At 42.5% G+C, this 10,963-nt stretch overlaps 1 non-coding gene across 1 annotated transcript; it reads right to left on the bottom strand.

The window, feature by feature from the left end:
• Nucleotides 1-10,654: 10,654 nt before the first annotated feature.
• Nucleotides 10,655-10,762, bottom strand: LOC127745980 (small nucleolar RNA R71). The gene has a single exon (XR_008007603.1). It is a non-coding gene; the product is annotated as a small nucleolar RNA R71 (small nucleolar RNA).
• Nucleotides 10,763-10,963: the final 201 nt, after the last annotated feature.

The following is a 10,963-nucleotide window of genomic DNA, read 5'->3' as shown; positions in this document are numbered from 1 at the left end:
AAGCCAAACACGCACCCAGCTTACTCGGGATCAAGCAAGGAGACCGAGAAAGTCTTCGCAACTACATGGAGAGATTCAACAAAACATGCATGGACATACAAAATCTACCAACAAAAGCTGCCATCATGGGCCTCATAAATGGCCTGCGAGAAGGACCATTCAGCCAATCTATATCAAAAAGATACCCGATATTCCTAGATGATGTACAAGAGCGAGCGCAAAAGTACATTAACATGGAGAAAAATTCTCGACTTGGCGAAGCCTCAAGGTCCGGTTCTACCTACCGAGATAAAGAATCCAAGAAAAAGGAAGATCGCTCCGGAGAGAAAATCAAAAAATATCACAACTACACCCCTCTTAGGGTATCCTTGGTAGACGTTTACAAAGAAGTCTGCGATACAGAAAAAATCCCTCCAGCTTGGCCACTTAAAGGCAAAAGAGGAGGGGAAATCGGAATGAGTACTGTGAATATCACCGACTTCGAGGGCATTCCACCAACGAATGTTTGGACTTGAAGAACGTCATAGAAAAATTAGCACGAGAAGGAAAATTAGATCGGTTCTTGGCTAACCGGGATGAAGAACCAAGGAAAAGAAGGAGGGATGAGGATGTCGGACGATCTGCACGATCGCCTCACACACCAAAAAGACATGTCCACGTGATACACGGCGGATTTGCTGGGGGAGGAATCTCCAAATCATCCCGCAAGCGACACCTCAAAGAGGTATACCATATCGAAGGACAGAAGGAGACGTCAGACACCCCGGCAATCACGTTTACCAAAGAAGATGCATCCGGAATCATCTCGAGACACGACGAGGGAAGCTCTGCCGACATCTTATTCAAAACTACCTTCGACAAACTCGGCCTAGAAGAGAAAGAGCTAAGAGCATACCCAAACAGTCTGTTCGGACTGGGAGATGTCCCAGTTCAACCACTGGGATACGTGTCGCTGCATACAACCTTCGGGAAGGGGAACCAATCTAAAACACTCAAGATAGACTACATCGTGGTCGACGTAAGCTTAGCCTATAATGCCCTGATAGGTCGGACAACGTTAAATCAGCTCGGCACAATAGTTTCGACTCCGCATCTATGTATGAAATTTCCAACTACAGAAGGGATAGCTACAATAAGAGCAGATCAAAAGATGGCGCGTCGCTGTTACAACGAAAGTCTAAACCTCCGAGGCAAAGCAAGAGAGTTCCATACAATCGAACTCGGTGGAGCTCAGAGACGAGAAGAGCTCCGACCACAACCCGAGGGAGAAGTAGAAAGAATCCAGATTGGAGACACCTCGAATAAAACAACTAATATTGGCACGATCCTGAAAGGAGATGCAAAAGAATCATTGATACAGTTTCTGCGAGATAATGTTGATCTCTTCGCATGGAAAGCTGCCGACATGCCGGACATAGATCCCAAACTAATGAGCCCCAAGTTGGTAGTCTACCCGGGATCCCGACCGATACAACAAAGACGAAGAAAACTTGGGCCAGAACAATCTCAGGCTGTAGAAGAACAAGTACAAGCACTACTAGAGGCAGGGTTCATAAGGGAAGTCAAATACCCACTATGGCTAGCAAACGTCGTTTTGGTGAAAAAATCAAATGGGAAATGGCGAATGTGCACCGACTACACCGACCTCAACAAAGCCTGCCCAAAAGATCCTTACCCACTCCCAAGCATCGACGCTCTAGTAGATGCTTCATCAGGATACAAGTATCTCTCATTCATGGACGCATACTTAGGGTACAACCAGATACCAATGTATCCGCCAGACCAAGAAAAGACCTCGTTTCTTACACCTAAGGCAAATTATTGCTACATCGTGATGCCTTTCGGCCTGAAAAATGCAGGAGCCACTTATCAAAGGCTAATGAATAAAGTCTTCTCAAATCACATCGGAAAAATCATGGAGGTCTACGTGGACGACATGTTGATAAAGACACAAAGCGAAGAGACATTGCTAACCGATTTGATTCAAGTATTCGATACCATAAGGAAGCACGGCATACGACTCAACCCGGCTAAATGCACCTTCGCAGTAGAAGCAGGTAAATTTTTAGGATTTATGCTCACACAAAGGGAAATCGAGGCAAATCCATATAAATGCCAGGCCATACTCAACATGAAGAGCCCAACCTGCGTCAAAGAGGTACAACAGCTCAATGGAAGGTTGGCAGCCTTGTCCAGATTCCTAGCAGGATCAGTGATAAGATCCCTCCCTTTCTACGCTACCTTAAAGAAGGGAAAGAACTTCGAATGGACAGCGGAATGTGAACAAGCCTTCAAAGACTTCAAAGAATTCTTGGGGCAACCACCTATCCTATCTTGACCACAAGAGGGAGAATCGCTTATACTATACCTCGCATTAGGAAGTTGGGCAATAGCCTCAGCGTTGATTCGAGAAGACGAAAGAGGACAACAACCCGTCTACTTCATTAGTAAAGCACTACAGGGGTCAGAGCTGAACTACCAGAAAATAGAAAAATTTGCATACGCTCTGATACTCACATCCCGGCGACTTCGCCCATACTTCTAGGCACATACCATCAAAGTTCGAACCAACCAGCCCATAAAAGAGATATTACAGAAAACAGATCTGGCAAGAAGAATCCTACAATGGGCAATATGAGGCACGGACAGCCATCAAATCACAACACCTGGCCGATTTCATCGCAGAATTCACAGACATCCCAGAAATCCCCATAGAGTGGAACATATACCTCGACGGATCCTCAAATAAAACAGGAAGCGGTGCGGGTGTGATAATCGAAAGCAACCAAGGAACTCAACTTGAGCTCTCCCTTAAATTCGGATTCCCGGCCTTGAACAATCAAGCGGAATACGAAGCACTACTAGCCGGTTTGAAGCTGGCTAGGGAGGTTGGAGCTCAGAAACTCAACATCTACAGCGAATCACAAGTCGTTACCTCACAAATAACAGGAAGCTACCAAGCTAAAGACCCGACCATGAAAAAATATTTGGATAGAACCAAAGAACAGCTCAGACAACTCGGAGAATACAGGATCTACAACATTCCCCGTGAGCAAAATGCCCAAGCTGATGCACTTTCAAAATTAGCCAGCACCAAACCAGGGGGCAACAACAGAAGTCTCATCCAGGAGATACTACAGAACCCGTCAATATCGGAAGAAGAAGTCCTAGCCATAATAGGTCAGGATCAAGGATGGATGACCCCCATAATAAATTACCTCAAAACAGAAGCACTCCCTACAGATGAAAAGGAGGCAAAAAAGCTAAAAAGGGAGGCACAGTACTACACTATCATAAACAACACACTATACAAAAGAGGGATATCAACACCTTTACTAAAATGCGTACCAACTTCTAACACAAAGGAAGTCTTGGAGGAAGTGCACAGCGGCATTTGTGGTAATCATCTCGGAGCGCAAGCCCTCACCAAAAAGATACTCCGAGCGGGATTCTATTGGCCAACTCTACAAAAGGAGGCTACAGAATTTGTGAGGACATGCCCACCATGCCAAAAGCATGCCAACTTTCACATCGCCCCACCAGAAAAGCTCATCAGCGTGACCTCGCCCTGGCCATTTGCGAAATGGGGACTCGACCTTCTCGGACCCTTCCCACAGGGATCGGGACAAGTAAAATTCCTCATAGTAGGAGTAGACTATTTCACAAAATGGATCGAGGCAGAACCCCTAGCCAACGCAACCGCTCGTAGAAGTCGAAAATTCCTATATAGGAACGTTATTATGAGGTTCGGGGTACCATACTTCATCACCACGGACAACGGTACCCAATTTACAGAGGCAGGCTTCAGAAAACTGGTGGCCGACTTGAACATAAAACACCAGTTCACCTCCGTTGAACATCCCCAAGCCAATGGACAAGCCGAAGCGGCCAACAAAGTCATATTGGCCAGACTAAAGCGGAGGCTACAAGAAGCAAAGGGAGCTTGGCCCAAGGAACTTCCACAAGTCCTATGTGCGTATCGAACAACCCCCCATTCTACTACAAACAAATCACCATTCCAACTAGCATACGGAGCGGAGGCAATGATTCCAATAGAAATCGAGGAGGGATCTCCCCGAGTATTCCACTACAATGAATGAGTAAACTCCAAACTTCAGAGAGAAGAGCTCGACTTGTTACCCGAGATCCAAGAAAGAGCTCGGATCAGGGAAGAAGCTCTAAAGCGACGAATGGCTTCCAGATATAATCGAAAGGTAGTGCCGAGAAGTCTTGCAGAGAATGATCTCATCCTAATCAGAAACGACATTGGAACAACTCGACCCGGAGAAGGAAAGCTGGCAGCAAACTGGAAAGGACCCTACCGAGTCATTGAAGTACTGGGGAAGGGCTACTACAGACTGTCCAAGCTTGATGGACGAGAGCTTCCCCGATCATGGCACGCCTGCAACCTAAGAAGGTACTACAGTTAGAAAAGGTAAAGGATCTCACTAAATGGATGCGCTCTTTTTCCTAAAAAGGTTTTTTAATGAGGCACCATATCGAGACCTAGATCATACCCGACTTAAAGGGAAAAGGAAATTCCCACATGTATATATTTGCATTTTTTCTTTGAATAAAGTTTATTGAGATATTCTACAAGATTCCAAGATGCATTAATCTGAAGTATTCATCGTCCGATTATAAAGCAATAGGTCGGCAGAAAGTGAAAAACAAATTCACTGCGCGACCACGATAAAGACAATCGTCTGATAAAGGTGAAAACGCGATTCACCCAAAAGACGATCTAAAGATGCCAACCATTTTCTACAAATCGGCAAAGATGAACACAGAGTAATGTAAGAAGTTATCAAAAGTAATCCAAAAAAAAAAAGAACCTGACGAGGTCTTACGGATAGCTAATGTAATAACTTAACAGACTGGCCGACGTTCAGAAGTCGGATCAAGTCAACCCAAGTTATAAGTAAACCTTGGAAAGAGGTCTGGCCAACCCTATTAAAGAGGATTACTTTAACTTAGAAGGGCCTAACATAACAAAGTCAGCCCAAAACTAAAAGTTATACGAGTAGTCCCTGAAAGAGATCTGACAAAGATCCAAGAAAGAGGACTACAAAAAAAACTTAAAGGAGACCGACATAAGCAAGTTGAACTCCTACCACTAAAAAGTTATACGAATAGTCCCTGAAAGAGATCTGACAAAGATCCAAGAAAGAGGACTACGAAAAATAACTTAAAGGAAACCGACATAACCAAGTCGAACTCCTACCACTAAAAAGTTATACGAATAGTTCCTGAAAGAGATCTGACAAAGATCCAAGAAAAAGGACTACGAAAAATAACTTAAAGGAGACCGACATAACCAAGTCGGACTCCTACCACTAAAAAGTTATACGAATAGTCCCTGAAAGAGATCTGACAAAGATCCAAGAAAGAGGACTATGAAAAATAACTTAAAGGAGACCGACATAACCAAGTCGGACTCCTACTACTAAAAAGTTATCAACATAATTCCTGAAAGAGACCGAGTAAAGGCCCAGAAAAGGGGACCACAAAAATAACTTTTGAGGGGGACCAATATAAATCGGTCATAAGGTTCTAAAAATACAAAGAAAAGCGAGGAAACCGAGAAACAAGTCAGACCCCCCACAGGCACGGCCTCAAAAGGATCCAAGCTACAAACGATAAGCACGCAAACAACTTAAAGAAGCCAGACAGCACATAGTATGATAAAGCTTCAAGAGGCCACCACAAAACCAGCCTCGGAAGCTACTTTTGTTTTTCAAAAAGAGTTGCAAGGCAGACAACCGGAAGCGTCAAGAAGAACAAACAAAACAAAGTTCAAAAGCCCACAAACTGGGCTATTTACACAAAATATCCAGAAAAAGATCAGCTAAAGATCGGGAGCTTTCCCGGCAGCATCAGTATGAGGAGAAGGAGGACGAGTCTGAAGGGGCACGGCATTTACGGTTCCATCATCCCGGTTTAGAATCTGTCAATCCAGATCAGATGCAACGGGAGGAACAGAGGAGGTCGACACCTTAAGAGAAGGCACTGGGGGAGGATCAGCCTCATCATCATCCTGGTCATCAGGGACAATCTTACCATCCCTCACGACATTGTCCAGGCTCATGAGAGTCAAGTCGGCATCAGGAGCAACAACCCGGAACTGTTCCATCAGGTTCTCGGAGGCAGCAGTTACGCTACCCACAAGGTGACCTTGAAGCTCACCATAATTAACCCGGGCTGTTTCCAAATCCTCCAGAAGATGCATCAATTCCCTATAAGCCAAGACATAGCTGTCCTTATGTTTCAACGCCATGTCTTCGGCCAGCTTCAAAGAAGTAGCAAGGGCAATAGAGCTGGCCTTCTCACTCTCCAACTCCCTCTCCACCTTCGCTAACTTCACCTCTAACTCCTCCTTCAAACCCTTGATTCGATCAAATTCCGACTTGGCCTCTTCCATAAAGGATTTTGTGGCATGAATCGGAATCCCCTAAATTGTTCGGAATATAGCGGCACCCATATGAGCCATCTTCACACTATTTTTAGTAATAAAATCCAAATGCCGAAGAAGAGACACGTCGTCCATGGAAAGCCCACCATAGGGGGCAATTTGCTGGTCAACAAACTCAATGGCATCAAAGTCTGGGGCATCCAAGTTAAAGAGCTCGGATGTTTTTTTGCTTTTTCAAAGGTGGGGCACCAGAAGCAGTAGCAAAAGTTTAAGGAGGATCGACCTGATGAAACTGGGGAGTAGGAATTACTTTCCTCGGCCCAAGGGAACTCGGCACAGGAGGCTTCAGGGGGACCTGTGAAGATCCCTTGCCGGCCACCTTGGCCGAGATGTTCAGAGCAGCAGTTGCCTTCTTTTCCCTTTTGAAGGCCTTCATAGAGTCATTAACAAAATAGCCACGACAAAGAGTTACAAAAGAGGAAGAAAAAGGAAATAAGTACAGAAACAAGTCAGACAAATAGACAAACAAATACCCAAAGCAGTCCGAACCAAGAATGGATTAGTCAAAAATCTTTTTATCAAGATGAGGTGGTTTCCCCCAAAGATCCTCAAGAACAACTACAAAAGCGCGTTCAACATCATCCAGCATCTCCCAGGTATAGCGAGACACTCTTACATCCTTCTGGCACTCTAGAGGGAAGGAGGGCTCGTCATTTTCATCAAGAAAAAAGGGGCGGACCCCCTCAACAGCTCGAACTCTAAAGAAGTAATTCTTGAAGTCCTTAAAGGACTCATCATACATTGCAAACACTTTATGGCCCTGAGCGGACCGGAAAAAACCCAAGAAGCTTTCTTTTTTGAAGAACCGCCAGGCTTGGCAGAAACAAACAAGTAAAGAAACAGAGTCTGGGAAGGTATTACATCTAGTTCACGGCAGAGAAGTTGAAAAATTTTAATAAAACCCCAAGAATTGGGGTGAAGCTGGGATGGAGCAATATTACACGACCACAACAAGTCGGTTTCAAAAGCAGTAAAAGGAAAAGTAACATTCAACTGGCTGAAAAAGTATTCATAGGCATAGAAGAAGGGACACTCCCTCTCAATGGAAGTCGGAAAGCAAACCCTCTCATCAGAATCAGGAGCAACAAGCTCGTAATCCCCCTCGCGAGCATTGTCACCACAAATCCTATGACGCTTCCTCAGCTCTGTGCAAAATTTAGCGTCCACAACAGAAACACACAACAAAACAAGGGAGTCCAGCAAATCGGACATCCCCTCGGGAACTCTGGAAGACATCTCTACAATGTTATTGCGAGAAGACATGGGGCCAACTAAATCCTACAAGTAAGAAAAGAAAATGAGGTTACTACAAATATATCGGACAAAGGGGAAAATAACTCGGTCAATGCTTCTGAGGCAATGAAAAGCAAGAAAAGGAAAACCCCAAGACTCAAACCAAAGTCCCGGGGCATCCTTTGGAGGCAGCAATAATGCAAGGTTTCCAGATCACATCCTTTGGATTCAAAGCAACAAGCATTTTTATCAAAGAAAAAACACAGCAAATCATCACAGAGCCTACCAAACAAAAACATTCTCAAAAGCAACAAAGCATGGGACCATTAAAGACGCAACCTTTTTTGAAAAAAGATCAGACAGGAAGCAATCTCCAAAAGTAAGAAACAGATACAAATCTTTTACCAATATCAAAAGCAACCAGAAAGCAACAGTAAAACCCCAGAAAGCCTCAACAGAAATTCCAAGAAGGAAGATAAGAAAAGCATATCACAGCAACGAGTAAAAGATCGCAAAAGATCCAAACTTTCAAACATGCAAAACCAGAACTTCACCAAAATTAAAGACGAAGCCACGAAGAAGACGAGAAAAGCTATTACCAACCTGGAAAGAACAAGCAAGCTTCAACAAAAAACCAAAGGAGGAAGAAAAAATCTGGGAATACGAACAAGAGCAATGTCGCCGGAAGAAACACAAAGACCCCAAGCTCCAACGCCAAATGACGCCGCACCACAAGGAAAACAGAAATGCAAACGAAAAAACAAAGAGTGGAGAGAACTAAGAAAAGAAGTTACGAAAAAAGCAAAAGAAGAGAAACCGTTTTCGAGGTTTCAAAATCCAAAGTAAAAGAGCCTAAAGGAAACGGGGCAATTACTGCTCAAAATTAAAAAACATTAAACCCTCGCACGTTCCCAAAAAAGCGCCAGTATAAAAGCGCGCGTCTTTTAGAAGAAAACGTTCTACATTCAAAAAAGACTCTACAAAGAAAAGGAATTGACAAAATGCTTGAGTTCGACTTCACTTAAGAAGGACCGAAGTCAAGGACTCGACCTCCAAAGGAAGAACCGATCTCAAGCAGGGGCACTGTTCATACCCTGGGTCGAGATGACCGACCCGGGATGTTTAGCGACAAGGCGACTGACCTCTTCAGGTCAGACTATCCGACCTCTTCTCAAAGAGCTCGGCCAAATCACCAGGAAAGCCCAAATAAAGGGCGCAAATAGAGGAACACGACCCAAATCCAGAGGCAATCCCAGCCTACAGAGATAAAGGCGGTTCCGTTGAAGATAAGCTGACCTCACCCAAAGATAAGATAAGATAAGATAATTAACTTATCTTATCTAGAAAGGTCACTTCTCACAATTATAAATACACTGGAGCACCCAGGTATAACTCATACTCTGATTCTACTCAATACCTGCTTAATACCCTTGCTAACTTAAGCATCGGAGTCCCTTGCAGGTACCCCCCACCCTCCGGGGACACAGGATCAACACCACCACCAAGTCCAACAAATCGGACACATCAGTTCCGACCGCCGTACACCTGCCGGACACTTTGGCTCCGACCAACACAGAAGATCTCGTCCAAGATCGACCTACAGTTTCAGGTAACCCTCGGAACACTATTGTTTCAAAATCTTTTTCAAAAATAAAATCTTTTTCATTTTTTATTATTTTCAAAAATTTTTAAAATTTATTTTCAAAATCTTTTTCTTATCTTTATTTCAAAATTTCGAAAACTTTACTAACAATTAATGTGATTGATTCAAAAATTTGAAGTTTGTTACTTTCTTGTTAAGAAAGGTTCAATCTTTAAATTCTAGAGTCATATCTTTTAGTTTCTTGTTAGTCAAGTAATCAATTTTAATTTTAAAATCAAATCTTTGCCAAAATATCTTTTTCAAAATATCATTTTCAAATAATATCTTTTTCAAAATCAATTTCAAAATCTTTTCTAACTTCTTATCTTTTCAAAATTGATTTTCAAATCTTTTTCAACTAACTAATTGACTTTTTGTTTGTTTTACTATTTCTTATCTTTTTCAAGACCACCTAACTACTTTCCTCTGTCTAATTTTCGAAAATTACCTCCCTCTTTTTCAAAATTCTTTTTTAACTAATTGTTTCAAATTTTAATTTTTATTTTATTCTTTTTCTTAATTTTTGAATTTTAACTTTAATATTTTTCTTTTATTTTAGTTAATTTTCGAAATTATTCCCTCTCATCTCTTTTTATTTATTTATTCATTTACTAACACTTCTCTTCATCTCAAAATTTGAACCCCCTCTTCCTCTTTGAGTTCGAATTTTTCTCTTTTCCTTCTTCTATTCTTTTCTTCTTCTACTAACATAAAGGAATCTATCTACTGTGGTAAAGAGGATCCCTATTATTATTTTTTGTTCCCTTCTTTTTTATATGATCAGGAGCAAGGATAAGGACATTCTTGTTGAAGCAGATCCTGAACCTGAAAGGACCCTAAGGAGGAAGCTAAGGGAAGCTAAAGCACAACCCTCTGGAGAGGACTTGACAGAAATTTTTGAAAAGGAAGAGGAGATGGCAGCCAAAAATAATAATGCAAGGAGGATGCTTGGTGATTATACTACACCTACTTCCAAATTTGATGGAAGAAGCATCTCAATCCCTGCCATTGGAGCAAACAATTTTGAGCTAAAACCTCAACTAGTTACTCTAATGCAACAGAACTGCAAGTTCCATGGACTTTCATCAGAAGATCCCTACCAGTTTTTAACTGAGTTCTTGCAGATCTGTGAGACTGTTAAGACTAATGGAGTAGATCCTGAAGTCTACAGGCTCATGCTTTTTCCTTTTGCTGTAAGAGACAGAGCTAGAACATGGTCAGACTCACAACCTAAAGATAGCCTGGACTCTTGGGATAAGCTGGTCACGGCCTTCTTGGCTAAGTTCTTTCCTCCTCAAAAGCTGAGCAAGCTTAGAGTAGATGTTTAGACCTTCAAACAAAAAGATGGTGAATCCATCTATGAAGCTTGGGAAAGATACAAGCAGATGACCAAAAGGTGTCCTTCTGACATGCTTTCAGAGTGAACCATTTTAGATATATTCTATTATGGTCTATCTGATTTCTTTAAGATGTCACTAGACCATTATGCAGGTGGATCCATTTACCTAAAGAAAATGCCTGTAGAAGCTCAAGAACTCATTGACATGGTTGCAAATAACCAATTCATGTACACTTCTGAGAGGAATTCTGTGAGTAATGGGATGCCTCAGAGGAAG

Source organism: Arachis duranensis, chromosome 3 (genome assembly GCF_000817695.3).
Source record: "Arachis duranensis cultivar V14167 chromosome 3, aradu.V14167.gnm2.J7QH, whole genome shotgun sequence".
Classification (NCBI taxonomy): Eukaryota; Viridiplantae; Streptophyta; class Magnoliopsida; order Fabales; family Fabaceae; genus Arachis; species Arachis duranensis.
This window is presented reverse-complemented; position numbering and strand designations above follow the sequence as displayed.